This window comes from Armigeres subalbatus, chromosome 2, assembly GCF_024139115.2.
Source record: "Armigeres subalbatus isolate Guangzhou_Male chromosome 2, GZ_Asu_2, whole genome shotgun sequence".
Classification (NCBI taxonomy): domain Eukaryota; kingdom Metazoa; phylum Arthropoda; class Insecta; order Diptera; family Culicidae; genus Armigeres; species Armigeres subalbatus.
Genome location: NC_085140.1, coordinates 42,516,513 through 42,537,147, shown reverse-complemented (window position 1 = coordinate 42,537,147; position 20,635 = coordinate 42,516,513). Strand labels below are relative to the sequence as shown.

Here is a 20,635-nt window from a genome sequence, read left to right as displayed (position 1 = left end):
TAAAACTAAATAAAACTAAATTAAAACTAAATTGAAAGTAAATTAAAACTAAAATAAAAGTAAATCAATACTAAATTAAAGCTTAATTTAAAATTAAATTAAAACTAAATTAAAAGTTAACTAAAACTAAAATAAAACTAAATTAAAAGTAAATTAAAAATAAAATAAAACTAAATTAAAACTAAATTGAAACCAAATTTAAACTAAATTTAAAGAAAATTAAAATTAAATTAAAACTAGGTAAATTAAAAGCAAATTGAAAGTAAATTAAAACTAAACTAAAAACTTAATTAAAACTAAATTGAAACTAAATTAAAACTAAATTAAAAGTAAATTAAAGCTAAATTTAAACATATTTAAATTAAAAACTAAAATAAAACTAAATTGCAACTAAATTTAAACTAAATTAAAACTAGCGCCATCGGGGGTGACAATGGATCGGGGGGTGAGAATGCTCTCACTAAACTAAACTGCACTAAATTGCAACTAAATTTAAACTAAATTTAAACTAGCGCCATCGGGGGTGACAATGGGTCGGGGGGTGAGAATGCTCTCACCGGCAGCCCGGAGGTCGTAGAGAAAAAACGTTCAAAAATGTCTCTTATATTTAAGTCTTCTTGCCCTAAGATACTTTCAATCCATTCTACAAGCATTCTAAGTAGTTGAAACCGTGACCCATTCTCACCCCCGACGACGGTAAATTAAAACTAAATTAAAACTAAATTAAAAGTAAATTAAAAGTGAATTAAACGTAAATTAAAACTTAATTAAAACTAAATTAAAACTCAATTAAAACTCAAATAAAACCAAATTAAAGCTAAATTAAAATAAAATTAAAATAAAATTAATAATTGATATAAATAACTTCAAAATAATACGAACAACTGTTTTGCACAATTGTAACTGAAATTGTGCCCATTTTGAGACGTGTGGAAAGACCTCTGTCCAACGACCTGAGATCCTCCGTATACAACATCAAAACTCCTGACTGAACCAAAACTATCCATCGTATCTTGGTTGTATCCAACTTCCGGTATTTTTTGTCAGTCTGACCGCCCGTTGCCAGAATCGTGTTTTCTTGAATCCAACCAGCGTAATCTAGAAAAAAAGAAAACAATTCCAGTTTGAGAAATCATACCATATGATAAAAGCACACCAAAACTACTATTACCCAGGACAGAACACACGGAGCATGCCAAGGAATAAATTATATGACTTCATTGAACAAATCCCAGAGAAATGTCTAAAGTAGTACATCCGAAAAGATTTTTTAGTGGAAATTTCAAAATTCCTCTTAAACTTTTCAGAAGAATTCCCGGATAAATACTTGCCAGAGTAATTTCGAGAATTCGTGAAAAATTTTTTGAAGGAAATGACTGGAATTTGCAGTATTGATACAACAATTTAGGATTTCCTTAAAGGAGATTTTTTGAAGGAATTCCCTACACTCCTGGAGCTATTTATAGAGAAATACCTTATGCGTCAATTAATCGACAAATTAATTGAATATAAAGGATTAACAGGAGTGTAGGCGATACATCAAATTTGATTAGTGTTACCTGTTAGGGGCTGTCCATATACCACGTGGACAGTTTAGGTGGGAGGGGAAGTATGTCGATTGTCCACGTCCATACAAATTTTTGAAAATTTATATGAGCAAATGTCCACGCTGGGGAGGGGGTATTCAAATCTGACCAAAACTGGTCCACGTGGTATATGGACACCCCCTTATCGCAAATCTGTCTCATCTGAATAGAAAACATATCAAAGATGGGACAGATATGCAATTACAGGCAGTGTCGATAAGATTACAATACCACCTTATTCACACAATTGAAGCTACCACTTACCGGACCGGATTTGAACTCTGTGTCCGCAGCGGTTTTATTCCCCTTCCTCAGCCAGCCGTAGTTTTTCCGCTTCGGTGCACTGCCGCTGTTCATCATCGTCGCTTCCGCTCCTGCTCTTCGGCAACGCATTGAAATCAAATGCGGTCCTCCATCCATCGCCGGCTTTTGATCCACAGCGACAGTTTTATTCCCCATCCTCAGCCAGCCGTAGTTTTTTTCTGCTTCGGTGCACTGCCGCTGTTCATCGTCGTTGCGCTCCTTCTCTTCGGCAACGCATTTCAATCAAATGTGGTTCTCCATCCATCGCCGGCTTCTGATGCACAGCGATTATTGTTGACCACTCCTGGAGAATCCACAAATTCAGATGCGCTACCTAATACAAAAAGAAAATAAATTGAGTTTAAGGCTCAAATTGAATCAAAATTATGAATTACTTTTCATGATTACTGTCGCCATTCAGATACGAAACGTGTTTTCTTTGTGTTCTGACCTGTCACCGCTCTTTACCACAGCGCGAAAAAAAACGAAAGAAAACATAGCATTCTTTTTATGCTTCTTGAAGAGAGCATACCTAACATTATCTAACCAGAGCCTAACGCCTCACAAAAAGTGCTTCTGGGATGGGACATGAACGTCTTAATTAGTCTTTGGCTAAATGTCAAGTTGTTCGGGGGTTGGTTTTAATAGTAATATCTCGCTTAACTTTTCAAAAGGTCCTAAGTAACATTTTTTTCATGATTTAATTTGAATAATGCAATCAACGTATTTCATGTCAATCTGTTGATTGCAATACTCAAATTAAATCATGAAAAAAATGTTACTTAGGACCTTTTGAAAAGTTAAGCGAGATATCCTCTCTGCCGCTCCGGCACTTTCGAATTGTCGGAGCTACCAGATGACTTCCGGAAAAATAGGCAAAGGATACGGCAAATGCAAAGCTGAAGTTATCGCCAACTATTTGTACACATTCGGCGTATACGGCCTAATAGCTGCATACTTAACTGGCAAGTCATGTTTGTTCAAAAAACAATCCAGTTTTAAACCATCTGAAATAATAAAAAAAAATATATTAGACTCAAATATAATTGTAAGAAAATAGAAGAATATTCAATCTCAACCCAATACAAAAATTTGTTTGACAAGGCAAACATTCGGAAGCTGCCAAGGCAACTAAGATTCCACTATAAAATCTGTACACAGCATGTGTCAAAATTGCTATCATAGTTGATCCGTGGCTATAATAAAAAGCTGGATATAAAAAAAGCCGAAATTTTCTTCAGGATCTCATTTTTTCTCTTTCTTCTTCAATTGCCCTAGTGCTTCAACTTAGTATATTCTGTTAGCATTTCCACAGTTATCAATTGAAAGCTTTTCTTAAGGTATATAAACTTAGCCTTCTCGTATACTTAGTATACGAGAAAGGCAAAAATAAATAATTGCTTCAGAAATTCTTTCAGCAACTCTTCCAGAAATAGTTCAAGAAATTCCTTTTGAAATCTTTTGAGTTTTGTTTGATTATACTGCGCAATTGTTCCCCTGTTTTTCACTGGGCTGTTTTCTGGCTGTGAGCCAAGTTCACCGCGCCCGCAGTCGTCCGGTATGGGCGATGATGTATATCATGGGTGGTTAGGCCGAAGATTAATAAGAAATGGCATTGATGTAAAAAAAACTGCCGTTTCGTAACAAAAAAACCCAGATTAATCCACCTGGTGCCTTTCTCGACCTTCGTAAAATGTGTGTGCTTGAAAATAGATGAGCTAGTAGCTAGGAGTAAAAAAGACAAATTTCTTTGTCCGTTCTATGAAAATCAGATTATTTATGGCAAAGATATTGTAGATCCAGTTGAAACCCGAAAATCATATTTTGTCCCATTCCTGGATGTCGCGACTGCATCGCGAGTGGTACCCGACTATGGCACAGTTGCGCACTACTCGCGATGCAGTTGCAACATCCGGAAATGCGAGAAAATGCGATTGTCGCGAAACCTCGGTTCGGTTTTCAGCTTGATCTACAATATGCTAATAAGAATTTCAACATTTTTGTTTCCTTTCCAAACTTTTTGACGTACAGTCACTCTCAAAATTGAGCGTACACCATGGTTTAGATGAATATATTCGAAATTTCCAAAGGAAATTTAATTGTTGGCTCGGTTGTTTTTAATGCATTTCAATATTCATCCCTTCCTTCAATGTATGCGTACATAAAATGGTTGAAATTTTTTCTCTAAAGTTCAGTTATTTGAAAATGATCTCAAAATACGCCTATTAGATGTTACAAAATTGAGCGTACAGCGAATTTTTTTTTATAAAATTTCTTATTATAAACATGATTAATGTATTTTAATATTGTTTTTTCATGATTATATTTATAATAATAAACATCCGCTACTTAAACATTCAATATACTTAATTTGAAATATGCCATTCCCAACATTTGTCGTTTTCGCTGTATGTTTACATCTGTTTTCATCATTTACCGACTGAATTTTCCCAAATTTATCGTATGTCTCGTTCGATTTTAATAATCTATCATATATAAGACACGATGCCGGAGAAATCCATATCTTAAAGCACCTATTTGGCCTAGCAGCATTGAATTGTTAAATAGCATTGTTAATACATCTTACTTGTTCGCCATTTTGATTAAAACATGGTTTTATTTCAAAACATTGAATGTTTAAGTAGCGGATGTTTATTATTATAAATATAATCATAAAAAAAAATATTAAAATACATTCATCGTGTTTATAATAAGAAATTTTATAGAAAAAAAATCGCTGTACGCTCAATTTTGTAACATCTAATAGGCGTATTTTGAGATCATTTTCCAATAAATGAACCTTAGAGAAAAAATTTCAACCATTTTATGTACGCATACATTGAAGGAAGGGATGAATATTGAAATGCATTAAAAACATCCGAGCCAACAATTAATTTTCCTTTGGAATTTTCGAATATATTCATCTAATCCATGGTGTACGCTCAATTTTGAGAGTGACTGTACATACCCCTGTTTTAGTTTACCAAGTCATATATTTTAAGGATATCACTTTTGGATGTAAATTGAACCGAAGCTCCGACTACACAAAAAGAAAACGAAAATGTCATTCCCATCAAGCGAGCGGAGGGCAATATTTGTTATGATATTGAGTTCTCCAGATCAATAAAAATGTGCGTGATTCCGCTGTATTCCTGTCGAAGTGTGCCGTCTTCCTCTTAAAGTATTTGTGACAGTTTTGCTGCAACTAGATTACCACCCACTTTTATTTTATATATCCTACACGGTGACGTTAGTGTGTAAAACACTGCGCTTGGAGAACTCAATAAATCTCATGACAGTCTTTCTGCCAAACTCCCGTATGAAGAGGGAGGGAAGTGTATTAGTGTGGAAGCATCCGATAGTTCGTTTTCGGAAAGAAATTATAGCCTTTCGGTACAACTTTGTTGCACAAGAAAGGCAAAAAGTATTTTGGCCATAATTTCTAAGGTAATAGTCCAATCTGGCCAACTTTCAATAGAAAATAATAGAACAATTTGTTGTGAGTAAATCGGTTGAGGGTAAGTCCATTAAAAGTCAGCTAGACTTTTTTACTCGCTTTTTTATAGCACATAGTATATTTTGGCCATAATTTCTGTGCCCATGGTCCAAATTTTCAATAGAAAACAATACGACAGGATTCCGCGTCGAATGAAACTTGTTGGAATTATAGATAGTGGAATACATAGATGAGTGAAGATAAATCCTCTGTCTCCAAACGAACTGTCAAACGTGTTTCCAAACGAGCATGACGTCACGATTTCAATGGAAACGTTAAGGGCTGTGACGTCATATGCGCGTGTGCACGGGCAAAAAAATCGACTCAGCCATACTTTCGCTCATCTATATATTCTACTATCTATAGTTGGAATTAAATCGGTTGAGGATGAGTTCCAAAAAAATGAGCTAAACTTTTCGCACTTTTGGTGCGCGCACACACACACACACAGACATTATCGCAGTTCGTCGAGCTTATACGTATATAACACTATGGGTCTCCAGGTCTTCTGTAAAAGTTTGGTTTTGGAGCGAACATACAGCCTTTTCGTATAAAAAGGCAAAAATGGTGTTTCGGCCATAACTTCCGATCCCATAGTCCGATCTAGCCAATTTTCAATAGAAAACAATGGGACAAGATTCTACGTCGAATGCAATCTGTTGCGAGCGACCTGAGAAGCACACATATTGCACATCAATCACAGTAACTTATATATGACCGGATTCAGTCACAATATGGTTACTGACACTAGATTTGTTGAACTTGTGTTTCTTGGGGAATAGATGAAGTCTAAGTGCTAAAAAAGTGAGCTAGACTTTTTCGAACTCTTTTTCCCAAGAAATAGTAATTTGACCATAACATCTAAGCCCATAGTCCGATCTGGCCAATTTTCAATAAGAAAATATGAGACATTCTGCGTCGAATGCAATTTGCTCGCAAATCGGTTGAGGAAAAGTGCCTGGAAAATGAGTGAGTTTTTTAGCGATTTTTTTTAAAAGGCAAAAATGATATAATTTTCGATCCCATAGTCTGATATGGCCAATTTTCAATAGGAAACAACAGGACAGGATTCTACGTCGAATGCAACTTGTTGTGAGCAAATCGGTTAAGGATATGTGACCGAAAATGAGTGACATTTTTACGCGATTTTTTATATGAATTTGTATTTTGGCCATAACTTTCGATCCCATAGTTCGATCTGGCCAATTTCAAATAGAAAACAATGGGACAGGATTCTGCGTCGAATGCAACTTGTTGCTAGCAAATCGGTTAAGGATAAGTGCCCGAAAATGAGTGCCCTTTTCTACGCGATTTTTTCGTATGAATTTGTATTTTGGCCATAACTTTCGATCCCATAGTCCGATCTGGCCAATTTCAAATAGGAAACAATGGGACAGGATTCTGCGTCGAATGCAACTTGTTGCGAGCAAATCGGTTAAGGGCAAGTGCCTGAAAAGTGGATGAGACTTTTTTGCGCACACACACACACACACACACACACACAGACATCACCTCAATTCGTCGAACTGAGTCGATTGGTATATAACACTATGGGTCTCCGGGCCTTCTATAAAAAGTTTGTTTTTGGAGCGATCATATAGCCTTTACCGTATACTTAGTATACGAGAAAGGCAAAAACATATTGTAGTTTATTTTTATACTTACTTGATACTTGATACTTGATGGGCTACAGCTCTTCGATGAACCTACACCGAATGGAGTATCCTTCTCCACTGGACTCGATCCTGGGCCAATCGCTTCCAGTCGCCCTGAACATTGAGCGCCCTCAGGTCCTCTTCAACTGCAAAAAGCCATCGTGTACGCGGCCTTCCACGAAGCCTGCGGCCTCTTCCGGGTTCTCTACTAAATATTATCTTCGCTTGTCGTTCTTCCGACATACGAACAACGTGATCAGCCCACCGTAGTCTGCCGTGTTGTATAAGCTTAATAATATCCAGCCCTTTATACACCTGGTACAATTCGTGATTCATGCGACGCCGCCAGATACCGTTCTCCTGTTTACCGCCGAGTATTGTCCGCAGCACCTTACGCTCAAACACTCCGAGAGCTCTCCTATCAGCCTCCTTTAACGTCCATGTCTCATGGCCGTATAAAGCCACCGGAAGAATCAGAGTAGTATACAGCGTGAGTTTTGTTTTCGTTTGCAGACTACGGGACTTAAGCTGGTTACGAAGTCCGTAATAAGCCCTATTTGCAGCTGCAATACGCCTTTTCACCTCGCGGGTAACATCATTATCGCACGTCACTAATGTTCCAAGATACACAAATTCTTCTACCACTTCAAATTTTTCACCATCCAGCACTATTTCGCTACCACCACCACTAATGAACCCACGTTGATTGCCAGCGATCATGTACTTCGTTTTGCTGGTATTGATCGTGAGTCCAATCCTCGCTGTCTCCCTCTTAAAAGGCGCAAAAGCCTCTTCCACGGCACGGCGATCAATTCCGATAATATCGATATCGTCCGCAAATCCCAGGAGCATATGCGATTTTGTGATAATGGTACCGCTTCTTTGCACACCAGCTCTCCTAATCGCTCCCTCGAGCGCTATATTGAACAGTAGGTTCGATAGTGCATCACCCTGCTTTAATCCATCTAAGGTAACAAATGACGTCGATATTTCATCCGCAACCCTTACACTTGATTTCGATCCGTCCAACGTTATACGAATCAGCCGTATCAGTTTCGCCGGAAAACCATATTCAAGCATAATTTGCCATAATTCATTCCGTTTCACTGAATCGTACGCCGCCTTGAAATCAATAAATAGATGATGTGTCTGCAAGTTGTACTCCCGGAATTTATCAAGGATTTGTCTCAGGGTAAACATTTGATCCGTCGTTGATCGGCCCTCACGAAAACCTGCTTGGTATTCGCCGACGAAGGACTCTTCAAGCGGTCTCAATCTGTTGAACAGAATACGGGACATAATTTTGTACGCCGAATTAAGGAGGGTTATTCCTCGGTAATTGGCGCACTCCAGTCTGTGCCCTTTCTTAAAGAGAGGGCAAATGAGGCCGTCCAACCAGCTAGCAGGCTAGCAGGTTTATTTTTATTTATTTTATTTTATTGATGCATAAGGGGGCCAGGGGCCAAGTCACCGATGTGAATTTGGAATTCATATCGTCCATGATACACATACAGTCCCATGAGGGTTTTAAGTTTTGCGGGATATACTCAATACTCATAGTATTTCGCTGCCTAAGGAGTTTGGGGAGGTTAGGGATAGTTTTATGATGAATATTTAAGGTGTGGAGAAATGGCAGTTATTATATATAATTATATGTTTTACCTTTAGTTGTAATTAAAATCAGTAGCGTTAGGATCATGTTCCCATCAAGCCACAGAAGCTCGAAAAGTACGTTAAAGAATTAATTAGTTAATCATCAATCGCAAGTGTCAGTCTAAATATAATTATTATTGATGAAGTAGTAAACTCTAATGAAAACGTATTTTAACTATAATGTTGCATTAGATTTTGAAGATTATTTAGTGAAAGTCTCTGAAATTGCATTAAAAGGCCAAAGCGGGCCGCAATTTAGAACCGTTCACCAAGCAATCATCAAAAATTCTCTACTCACAATTTTATTCACTACATATTCTGAACTTCATTTCGAGAAAACGCCGAATACTATCATTGTAGGCTACAATAGTCCTCGACAGCATCGGAATTGCCTCCAAACAAGATTCGACAGTTCATGAACTTCAATTTGATGATGGGCTTAATAGGAACTCTTATGATTGATCTCCACGTCTATGTTTCTATTCTGCCGTAATCTGAAAAAGTGACGTATACGCCATTTTCCAAAAATGGTGTTATCGAGTACTACTCATCGAGCTCTTTAACAGAAAAATGGAAAACATTCATGTTGTAAGATAACTGTTACGTCACTTTTCCAGATTACGGCAGTATTGTCGCCATGATTCATCGATTCAACGAAGTGTCCGACGAATTTGATTTCCACATTTCAACATCCAGATTTCGCTGTCGTTTGGTAAGCCGTATGTTTGACCACCACTAGATTTGAGAATTTCATGTAGACAGCACAGTCCGATGAATAAATTACAAATACCGTCGTCGGGGGTAACAATGGGTCAAATGGCGCTGCTACAAAGCCAGACCATGCTGAGGGTGTCTGGGTTCGATTCCCGGTGCCGGTCTAGCCAATTTTCGGATTGGAAATTGGATCGATTTCCCTGGGCATAAAAGTACCATCGTGTTAGCCTCATGATATACGAATGCAAAAATGGTAACGTGGCTCAGAAACCTCGCAGTTAATAACTGTGGAAGTGCTTAATGAACACTAAGCTGTGAGGCAGCTCTGTCCCAATGAGGGGATGCAATGCCAATAAGAAGAAGAATACAAAATCAACATTAAAACGACAATTTTGGAAGTAACATCATTCGTGCATAATCTCTTGTAGTGCAAAAATCATATATAAATATTTTCAAATACCGTGACCTGCCCTAATTCCGCGCATTGCCTAATACCGTGGATTTTATCCAAATTGATAAATATAGAGGTACTGTCTACATTACATCACATTATTTGGTGAAATGCACAAATATATAGCAGAAAATGTAAGCAAATTATTATTGTGGGTATTTGTGACGTGAATTAGGCTCTAAAAAATAAATCGGGACTGCTTTGCGATTTGGGCGTAACTTATTTTGTAAACAAACATTGCTTCAAAGATTCCGGAGAATGCAAGCGTTTTCATCCCAAACTAATTCCCTTATCCGGTAGAGGAAAGCTTAATCTGTCGGATCCATACCGTGGTTTCCTCATAAAATGCTTGTTTTAGCAGGAATTCCTCTTCCAATGTTTGTTTACAAAATAAGTTACGCCCAAATCACAAATTGGTCCCAAAATGTGAAATTGTATGGCTCGACTAGCCAAAATTTTCATTCGCTTAGCAAAACGCTTAAAATTAAAGTTATATTTCCAAGTCTTGTAACTTAATGTTTTAATGATATTTACTTCCAATATCTCATTGAGCCCATTTTTACAGGTATAAATTATGAGCTGGGTACTGAAATGGTATTTAAAATTCTTGTTTTTGCATTTTTATTGATCAAAACAATTGTCACGGATTGGCCCTCCTTAGCTGTGCGGTAAGACGCGCGGCTACAAAGCAAGACCATGCTGAGGGTGGCTGGGTTCGATTCCCGGTGCCGGTCTAGGCAATTTTCGGATTGGAAATTGTCTCGACTTCCCTGGGCATAAAAGTATAATCTTGTTAGCCTCATGATATACGAATGCAAAAATGGTAACCTGGCTTAGAAACCTCGCAGTTAATAACTGTGGAAGTGCTTAATGAATACTAAGCTGCGAGGCGGCTCTGTCCCAGTGTGGGGATGTAATGCCAATAAGAAGAAGAAGAAGAAGAATTGTCGCGGTATTAGGGCATCTTCTTCGCCAGTAGTGCCTAATACCGTGACTCGGCTATCGTGAAGTTTATACTCAGAAAAATAAAACGTAACCACCACATTGGACACAAAGACCACTAAACAATATTGTACAGGTATTGAAACATTCATGTTAGATATCTACGACATTTTATGCGTAGGATAACTAGGGGAGCATCATCCAGATGAATTACATTTTGCGATATGTATTATTCCAGTACTTCCCCAAAGAGAAACTTATGTTGGAAGACTTGAAGATGATATACATCTAATGAACATGCAAATCGTCTTTATTGTGTTGTTCAGCACATACGAATATGATATAAATTTATATAAATATAATATGCATATGCGATATTTACCACAGACTATACACGGAAATATTTTTCCTGTATACAGTTTCCTTTAGAAATGTAGGTAGAGTATTTTTCATCTGGATACAAATCCTCCTATTGTCTTTTAATCTACTTAGACACTGGATTGGATATCATCTATCTAAAATCTAAATAAATGTGAAGTAAATTATTTGAAAAAACAATAAACGCTTGTAAACCGTCAATATTGAGAAGTTGCTAACTTCCCAAGGAAATGATTATTTTTGTGTAAAATAGTAATTTTTTATGACGTTTTTTTAGTATGACAATTCAATGGAAATTTGTATATGATTTAATTATTTACATATTTTATTGTAAATGTGCTCTTAAGTTCATTATTGAGCTTGTTTGATAGGGCACGGTATTAGGCAATTTTGTGCGCGGATTTTTGAATCTTCTTCGAAATGTACACGGTATTAGGCATATTCATAAGTCAAATGTCGAACACTATTTCCTTCATTTTTTATGAGTTGAAGTACAAAACATATTTTTCCCTTCAAATGTATTTAATATTGATTGAAGCGACATAGTTTTCAAGGGTGATTGTTACAAATTAAATTTTATATAGCGAATTTATTGTGAACACGTCCTTAACCCCACGGTAATAGGGCATGTCACGGTATCTTATGCACCTTGCTCGTCTTGCCCCAATGGGGTGGCGAATTCACCCCGAAATAACATTTTTAAATTCAATTTATAAGACTTTTTTATATATCTTTATTAACGAGATTTTCAGCCCAAGGCTGGCTCGTCTCTTAGCTTTAACTTTAATAATCAATATGATTGTATGACAAATTGCGGAATGTCATTCCGCGGAATTCCATTTCGCAGAGTCCCACATTGCGGAAACCCATTTCGCGGAGTGCGACACTTCGCGGAATGGTGCATTACGCGGAAATTACCCATCTCGCGGAATGACATTTCCCGGAATAACCCATTTCGCAGAAACGTAAAGAGAACTGTTATTTTAATATAATTTGGGAAATTTATTTTAAAAAAAGGCTATTAGTAACACTCATACAGCTTTTAAGTCTTGTGTACGAGGAAACTCGAATACTGAACGGATCCCAGTTTTGCCTTATACCGAGCAAATGCGTGCAGTTCAAGAAGGCAGAACGCAGTTTTAGCCTAATACATAATATAAAGAAGGCCAATTCAAAATAAATAATACGTGCGTATAAAAAAGGTCAATACAAAAAAAAATCAATATACCGGACATAAAGTCATTTGTCATAAAGCCGTTTGGCTTAAAGTCGTTTGGCATAATGGTCATTCGGCATACGCAATGAACATGATCTTATTTTTATTAATCATATACTGCCGTTCTACGCATAATTGTCCCATGTACATAGGAAATCCCAGCAAACATGGGACAACTATGCGTATGACGGCAGTATACTTTACGCAACTTAAAGCTGGACTTGAGCATAGACTTCTTGATATTGACAATAAAGAAGGCGCATGCTTTTAAAGAAGGCATCATCCACTGCTTTTGCATTATCCTGAGCCATCGCGTAATATAAAAGAAGGAATGATCTCTCCTTTTTCATTGCTCCGAAAAACGGGTGCTTTAAGGTGACTCGGGGAGGCACTACACACCGTGTTATTTCTCCTATCTTTTGTCTCTCTCTAGCATTCTCACCTCGACGGGCTTGGTAGTCATATGGCTACTGCTTCTGCCTTATACGCAGGAGGTCGTGGGTTCAATCCCAGGTCCGTTCCATTCTAAAAAAGAGCGGGCTTGGTAGTCATATGGCTACTGCTTCTGCCTCATACGCAGGAGGTCGTGGGATCAATCCCAGGTCCGTTCCATTCTCCTACTTTGTATCTTTCTCTTTATTTCTCATGTTCTAGCAATCGCTAGAACTGGAAATGGACTTCCATACCGTTACCATTACTATTCCTATACCTTCAACTTGAGTATTCTAACAGTAATCTGCTAGAATTGGAAATGAACTATAGAGCTCGTTTCCTACATCCAATTAGAAATTCCATCAGTTACCTTCTCCTATCTATCACATTGGCAGCTCGTTAACCAAGACGGACCTCTGCCTCCATAACCTAACCCAGAAATTCCAACAAATTCCGCATGAACTCGTGGCAAGTGCAGAGGTATATTCGGCTTGCAGTGGGCGAGTGATTGCATCATCATTTCCTCCCCCTTCCCTACATTGACTTGCATTCTGACGTGGCAGGCGCCAGTATGACTAACAAATGAGATCACCAGTACTTGTACATTGAAGATGTGTGCTAGTCCCAAGCAAACATCTGTTGGTTCCCTGTGCAAGAACAGCTGATCTGGTCATAATGGAGTAGCAACTACGAGCAGTCAATCAAGCTCAAGCTCAAGCTCAAGCTCTTTTGTCTCTTTCTAGCATTGTCACCTCGTAATTTTGGAGCGGCGTATTTCGGTTTTGTAATGTAACTGTAAATGTATCAGCATGTAGATTGCGAGTAAGCACGCGCCGGTGATACTTTTACAAAATCATATTTGTTGTAGAAAAAAATTAAGCATTCAATGATGAAATAATGACGGTTTGATGATTGTTTGTGCTTCCCGTGTCACCTTAACAGAAGGCATCATCAACTCTTTTTCATCATTCCGAGCAATCGCGTAATATAAAAGAAGGAATGTTATCCCCTTTCGCATTGCTCCGAGCAAACGCGTGCCAAACAATCGCGTAAATTAAAAGAAGGACGGCTACAAAGCAAGACCATGCTGAGGGTGGCTGGGTTCGATTCCCGGTGCCGGTCTAGGCAATTTTCGGATTGGAAATTGTCTCGACTTGCGATGATGGGCATAAAAGTATCATCGTGTTAGCCTCATGATATACGAATGCAAAAATGGTAACTTGGCTTAGAAACCTCGCAGTTAATAACTGTGGAAGTGCTTAATTGAACACTAAGCTGCGAGGCGGCTCTGTCCCAGTGTGGGGATGTAATGCCAATAAGAAGAAGAAGAAGAAGAAAAGAAGGAATAATCTCCTCCCTTTTGCATTGCACCGAGCAAATGCGAGCTTTATTAAAAGAAAGCAGCATCAATTATTTTGCATTATCGCAAACAATCGCGTAATTTTGAAGAAAGAATGATCTTTTTTGGATTGCTCCGAACAAACGCGTGCTTTAAAAGAAGGCATCATCAATTTGTTTGCATTATCCCGAGCTATTGCGTAATTTAAAAGAAGCAATGATCTCCTCTTTCGCATTGAACCGTGATTTAAAAGAAAGGCCACCTCACGTGTTTCGCCTTATCTAGAGCATCCGTTTGATTTTTTTTAAATGATACGAACAAAGAATTAATAAAATAGAATTACTTCTACTTTCACTTTTTGGAGAATAATACGTTCTGAGGAATAGTTTCCGACGGCAAACGACTATTATGACAAATTATTTTATGCCAAACGACTTTACAGGGGTTAGACAAAAAGGTTGAGATAGACAAATTGTCGAAGTTCAAATCAGCATAACTTTGCGTAGAATGATCCGATTTTGATCAAACTGGGACCATCGGACGCGGAAGCTCTTCTAGTATACTGGCCCTATGCGAAATCTCTGATTGCCCTTGGCCACCGGTGGTGTTCCGGGTTTTCCGAGGGTATGCAAAAAAATGCATTTTTTCTGCTGCTTTTCATTTAATATGACGTTCACTGCCATCATGTTTTATGTTTTCCCTCAGAAACTAGAACTAATATGCTGACCAATGCTGGCAGATCGAAAATCCGATAGATATACGAAGAGATATGGCCATTTCCGTGAAAACGATGCGGGATTGGCCATACACCCTGAACAAATGTCATTTTCGCAGAACTTCCGGAATCTGTTACAAATTGGCCAAAGAGTCTCACAGTCCTCAAAATATATCTCTAATAAAGATCCTATATTCATCGTCTTGGGAAAACATGAATTTTGACACCCATATATGCATGGTTCCAGATGGTGCCAAAACCGGCCCCTCCTGGAAGGCCCATAGAACCTGCTATAAGGGTGGCAGTGGACACTATCATTCTGGAAATGTTTCTGTAATCATCGTCTCGCAAATCCATGAAGTCAGATACTCATATTTGCATAATGTGACCAGACGTTCCGTTACTACAATTCATACAGCCTTACAAATATTTTTCCAATTTTTTTTGGGTCAGAATCTATGCGAAATGCATTTTTGGAGGATCCATTTTCAAGCCAGTGACGCAATCCAGATAGGCGTCCCGCGTTTCGCAGGACGGTTGCTGGTCACATTATATTTGCATTATTCCGATCTTTTATCATTTCATTATGTTCCCGGAACCGTTTTTACGGAAATGGCCATATCTCTGCGTAGTTTTAATGGATTCTTGATCTGCAGCCACCGTTGGTCGGCGTATTAGTTCTAGTTTTTGGAGAAAGCATAAAACATGATAAAAGTAAACGCCACATAAAATGACAAGCAGTGGAAAAAATGCATCTTGAACATACCCTCGGAAAACCCGGAACATCTCCGGTGGCCAAGGACCAATCTATGGTTTTGCAGAAGAACAGTATACTAGAAGAGTGCCCGCTTCTGATGGTCCTGGTTTTATGAAAATCGGATTATTATACGCAAAGTTACGCTGATTTGAATTTCGACTTTTTTTACCTATCTCAACCTTTTTGTCTAACCCCTGTATGTCAAACGGCGTACCGTGCTGTGCCCTTATTCCGTTCATCTAAGACAATGCGCTATGTCTTAAAGCCCTAAAAAATAGCCGTTTAGTGTTTTGAAGCTGCAATTTCGCTACATAGTGTCATTTGCTATATATAATTGAAAATAAAATATGTTGGGATGCATTCATAGACTTAGGCTCCACTAGTGAAAACAAAATTGACAAATTGTGTGGTCCTAATTCCAATCATCTGAAATAGCATTGTTCCTAACTCCGTTCATTCGTGTTCCTAATTCCAATCACCCGAAAAACATTTGATTTCTTGGAGATGCTAATACCCGGCATCATTTTTCTCACAAATCAATCTTTTCATTTACTATAATATTGCAAATAAAAAACTTAAAATGTAATTTCCTTTTAAATTTAAAATACAATGAACGATATTTCCTTAGTATAGCCAAGTTGACTGTTTTTTCGTGTGTTTCACTTACCATTCGAGATATATTCAACATGAACATTGATGCCAGCTGTTCCGAGGTGAACGTGCCCCTGGAGCCGACGTTCTGATAGCTGCCCAGTTACATTAGGCACCAAACAAAAGGACAGATACGATTCCTTATTGGAGTTTTACACCTTATCCTCATCGTAATTTTGACTAGAGCCTGGACACTAGGCCTTTAATTCTGACCTGAACCTTCCAAAACAATGTCTCTGTTTGTTTGGAATTGTTCGTACCACTGTTTCATTCAAATTGAATATTCTTTAAAGTTCCGGTTCCTTAAAGTACCGGATAACCCTACTTCTACGAAGTATTCATGGATTTCGGTGAAACATAACCTTATTTGCAGCTCAGTGTGGGCAGTGTTTTTTTTATAGAAATTCGCCAAGAAATTTCCCGATAAAGCATTTAAACAAGAACGCCGCAATTATGGATTGTGCTGTATAAAACTATCCGTATTCTCCGGAAACCCTTTCTTAACATTGTCCAGCATTCACTTTATAAATCATCATTAAATCATTAACTGAAAAACTGTATTTTCCCGGCACGAGTTGAAAAAGGTCCCATAACCTGTCGTCAACGGAATTCCTTTCGGTCTGCATGCTTGCGGGATAGAATTTCAAATGTTCACCATTCATATGGCTTCATGTACGATGTATCTTTTCTTGCTCATAGATTATATTCTCAAACACAGAATTTTCGGAATCCATCCTCCGAACCCAATGAACGGAATAAGGAACGAGTAGATTTAGATGTACCCTTATTCTGCCGTCATACGCATATCTGTCCCATGTTTGCTGGGATTTCCTATGTACATGGGACAATTATGCGTAGAACGGTAGTATTCCGGTCAAGATCTTTTTCACTTTTCAGCATTTTCTATCGGGAAAATACAGGCAACAATTTGGTAATACGCTAAAATGTTACCTGTTTTGTCTTGTTATGCTGCTGTGTTTGAAACCAAGTGCAAATTTTACTTAAAAATGCTTAAATATTATGACAGACGTTCTTAGCAAGTGGGTTAATGAAACAGTCAAAATGGCGCTCGTAGTGACGACCAACAAATTTTGTTTAATTTTTCACTATTAATCGCTTAAAATGACGCTGGTTTTCATTTCATTTCATGCAAACGTAACCATAGAAAAGTACAAGGATATTTTCCTGTTGTTTTTAGACAAAAACTCTTTATTATTTACCATTTTGTCTTGCGTGAACGGAATTAGGCGCTGATTGGAATAAGGGCACAGCACGGTACACCCGGGCAAATGCGAGCATTAAAGAACGCAGAACCCAGTTTTTGTCTTGTATCGAGAAAGCGCGTGTATCGTGTATGTAAAGAAGGCCAATCCAAAGATTTTTAATACACGTGGGCATCGTAGCCGTGCGGTTAGCAACGTCAATCGTCTAGCTAGACACATGTGCTGTGGAGTGTGGGTTCGATTCCCGCCTCGGTAAGCTTCGGTAACGAGAAAACTTTTCGTAAAGCGAAAAGTTCTCCACTGGTCCACTGGGTGTTGTGTGAATGCTCCTGTCCGTTGTCTCATGCTGGGATGTTGAGTGTTCAGTCTGTGCGACTTCTGATCGAAGACGATGATTCTGTCTTTTCTGTTTTTCCAAATGCCTTCATTTAAAAAATGCAGTATTTTAAGAAATCAGAACCCGTTTCGTCGTTTGCCTTATATCGAAGTAACGCGTGCATGTTATACAAAATTGTATTACAAATATAATTAGATTTTCTCATACCGCGCAAATTATGTTCCAATTAAATTTTCGGCGAAATGGGTCATTCCACGATATGGATTTCCGCGAAATGGTCAGTTTCCGCGCAATGTACATTCCGGGATATGTCGCATTCCGCGCAATCGGACTCCGCGAAATGGAATTCCGCGGAATGGCATTCCGCGAAATGGAATTCCGTGGAATTGCATTCCGCAGTTTGTCATACAACCATCAATATTCTTGCATGCAAATATTATAGAAAAGACCCTAAAATTTAGGGCCTAAATAGAAGGCTAAGAAACGAATCTGCAGTATGCGGAGGATTTTTAGTGTTCCACAAGAGCCAGAGCTTAGGGTGGCGATTTTTCCCACTTTCCCCTACAAAGGAGAAAATCTTCAATAAAATGTTTACCTTACCTAATGAATAATAAGCTGTGGGTAGACTTAAGAAAAATATGTTGGTAGGATTTTCTCAATACAATAAGTAGCGAAACCATAGGAATAATTCTTTCCAATAAATAGCTCTATGTATTTTATTTAACACAAAAGTTACTCTCAAACCGCTGCTGGATTCTGTTTATTCCTTTCGGTTTTTTAGGACATCTTTGTGTGTTGTTGCACTTGCATTTGTTTTACATTAGACGTTCAAATCGCGACAGAAGTAGTGATGTTTGCTTCAATTTGTTGTGATAATCTTTTGCGTGTTGTATCGTAACCCATCTAGGGCGGTAAAAAACGAACTCCGGTTTTACATTTTGGGCAAATTATAATATGCGAACACGATTCTACAATCTAATGCTATTTCATAGGTGATGGAAAAATATCATTTATTACGATCGCTACTGGGTTACCGCTTAAAATATCTCGATTTAGTAGCACTTTACTGAGTTTTCTCCATTTTGATTCGCTGTTACAGTTTATTGCTAAGAAGTTGCAACTCTTTGAACTCAAATGGAAACACATATAGCTATTGCGCCTCTTCCCTTGAGTGGCGTAAAGTTTCAGGTTGGTTAAATAGGTACTTGCCTTGCTGAATGCGCAGCGACTCGTGTCAGCAATTCATTTCTTTGCGTGTTAAGGTTCTTCCTATGGCAGTTGTGGTTTTAATTTTTTTTAATTTCAGAATTAATGTTTCCTACTATAAAATGTAACATCACAAAAGCGCATCTCTAGTGTTTAGGCGTGGTTTGGATTTATACCACGAATCTATCGAGAGTGACATTGATTATTCGACATTTAAGCCAGTGGTGCACATTTACGAATGGTCGCAATGCAAATTTGTTTCTATCTTGTGAGTTTTTTTTCCTTTTATATATGTGCTTTCTATGACATACATAAGTTAGATTTCAAAAATAATTTTGGTGTCCATGCGCGAGTTTTGAAGCCACGTATTATTTGATAATTTTATAAAACATTTGCAGCGTCAGAGAGGGGTGAAGTTGATAGTCAATTACCGTTGGAATTTGACGATCAAATTGTAAATTTTCCAAATAAGCACATTCAAATGACGTTGACGAGAAGGAGGGGAGGCATCAAACTATATGTTTTTTAACACTTAATCTGAATAAATGGCTATTTTGGATGTAACGTGTACTATTAAAGGGGAGCTGGAAAGTCCTAATAAAGTACACTTCTCATAACGTCCAATCATAAAAGCGTAATAAACACTTCTGAATAATGAAAGGAAGTTAGAGTTATTTCCCTTCATGTCATATCTACGTGTTCGAAGTATTTTTAATTTGAAACTGGAAAACTTCTAGGCTACATAAATTAAACTGACTGAATTTAAAACGCGTTGCAGGGAATTATGATTTAATCACATTACATCCAATTGTTTTTCGTTTAATTCAAAAGTAAGCCGAAAAGGTTTTGAGAACAGATTGCATTGTTTAATGCAGTTGTAGTTCAAAATTCTGCTTTTCTCGTTTTTTCTTTGCGTATTGTGTATTTTTTTATATTGAAAAAAAAAGTTTAAAATTAGTGCTATTCACGGTACAAATTCTATATTTCGTATGATGCCTCCCCTCCTTTCTATTATTTTCACACGCTTCTTGCAATCAAGAATATAAAAGCGATTATCAGCATAAGATTAATAGCCTTTTCTTTTGTATATTCTCCTTGCTCGAGTTGCCACCCAAAATGTTGATTTTAAATAAAATATTCATAAAAAAAATTACGAAAATAAAAACCTCTATCGTCATTCATGCTAGCACTACTTTCTTTTCATGAATCGTTATTTGGAAATTGATTTTGATTTTTCACGATGTTTTTACTCGTCTGTTTTAAATAGTGTATATACAAGACCCCAAGGAAATTATAACACGAAAACTAACGTAAAGTAACCCCATACTCTCAATGTTCATACGCACTAGGTTATGTTCCTATATCACACTGACACCACGTTGACGCTCATCCCTAACACTCGTTAAACTAGGAGCTTTACGCAAAGGATAAAAAAAAGAATTGTGAGCCAACCCAAATGTTGGCATGTTGGTTGTTAATAATTCCTAATTTAGCGCCAGAAACTCGTTCATAAATGCAAGTTCTAATCCCTCCCCGCTAGTAGTGGCTTAGTATGCGTTCTACGTACTAATGCGCTTAAAG

At 37.7% G+C, this 20,635-nt stretch overlaps 1 long non-coding RNA gene across 1 annotated transcript; it reads right to left on the bottom strand.

Annotated features, from left to right (window-relative positions):
• Positions 1-860: 860 nt before the first annotated feature.
• LOC134214313 (uncharacterized) lies at positions 861-2,470 on the bottom strand. Its single transcript, XR_009979733.1, has 3 exons — positions 2,285-2,470; positions 1,851-2,223; positions 861-1,098 (listed from the first exon to the last, which is right to left on the bottom strand). It is a non-coding gene; the product is annotated as an uncharacterized LOC134214313 (long non-coding RNA).
• Between the last annotated feature and the right edge of the window lie 18,165 nt (positions 2,471-20,635).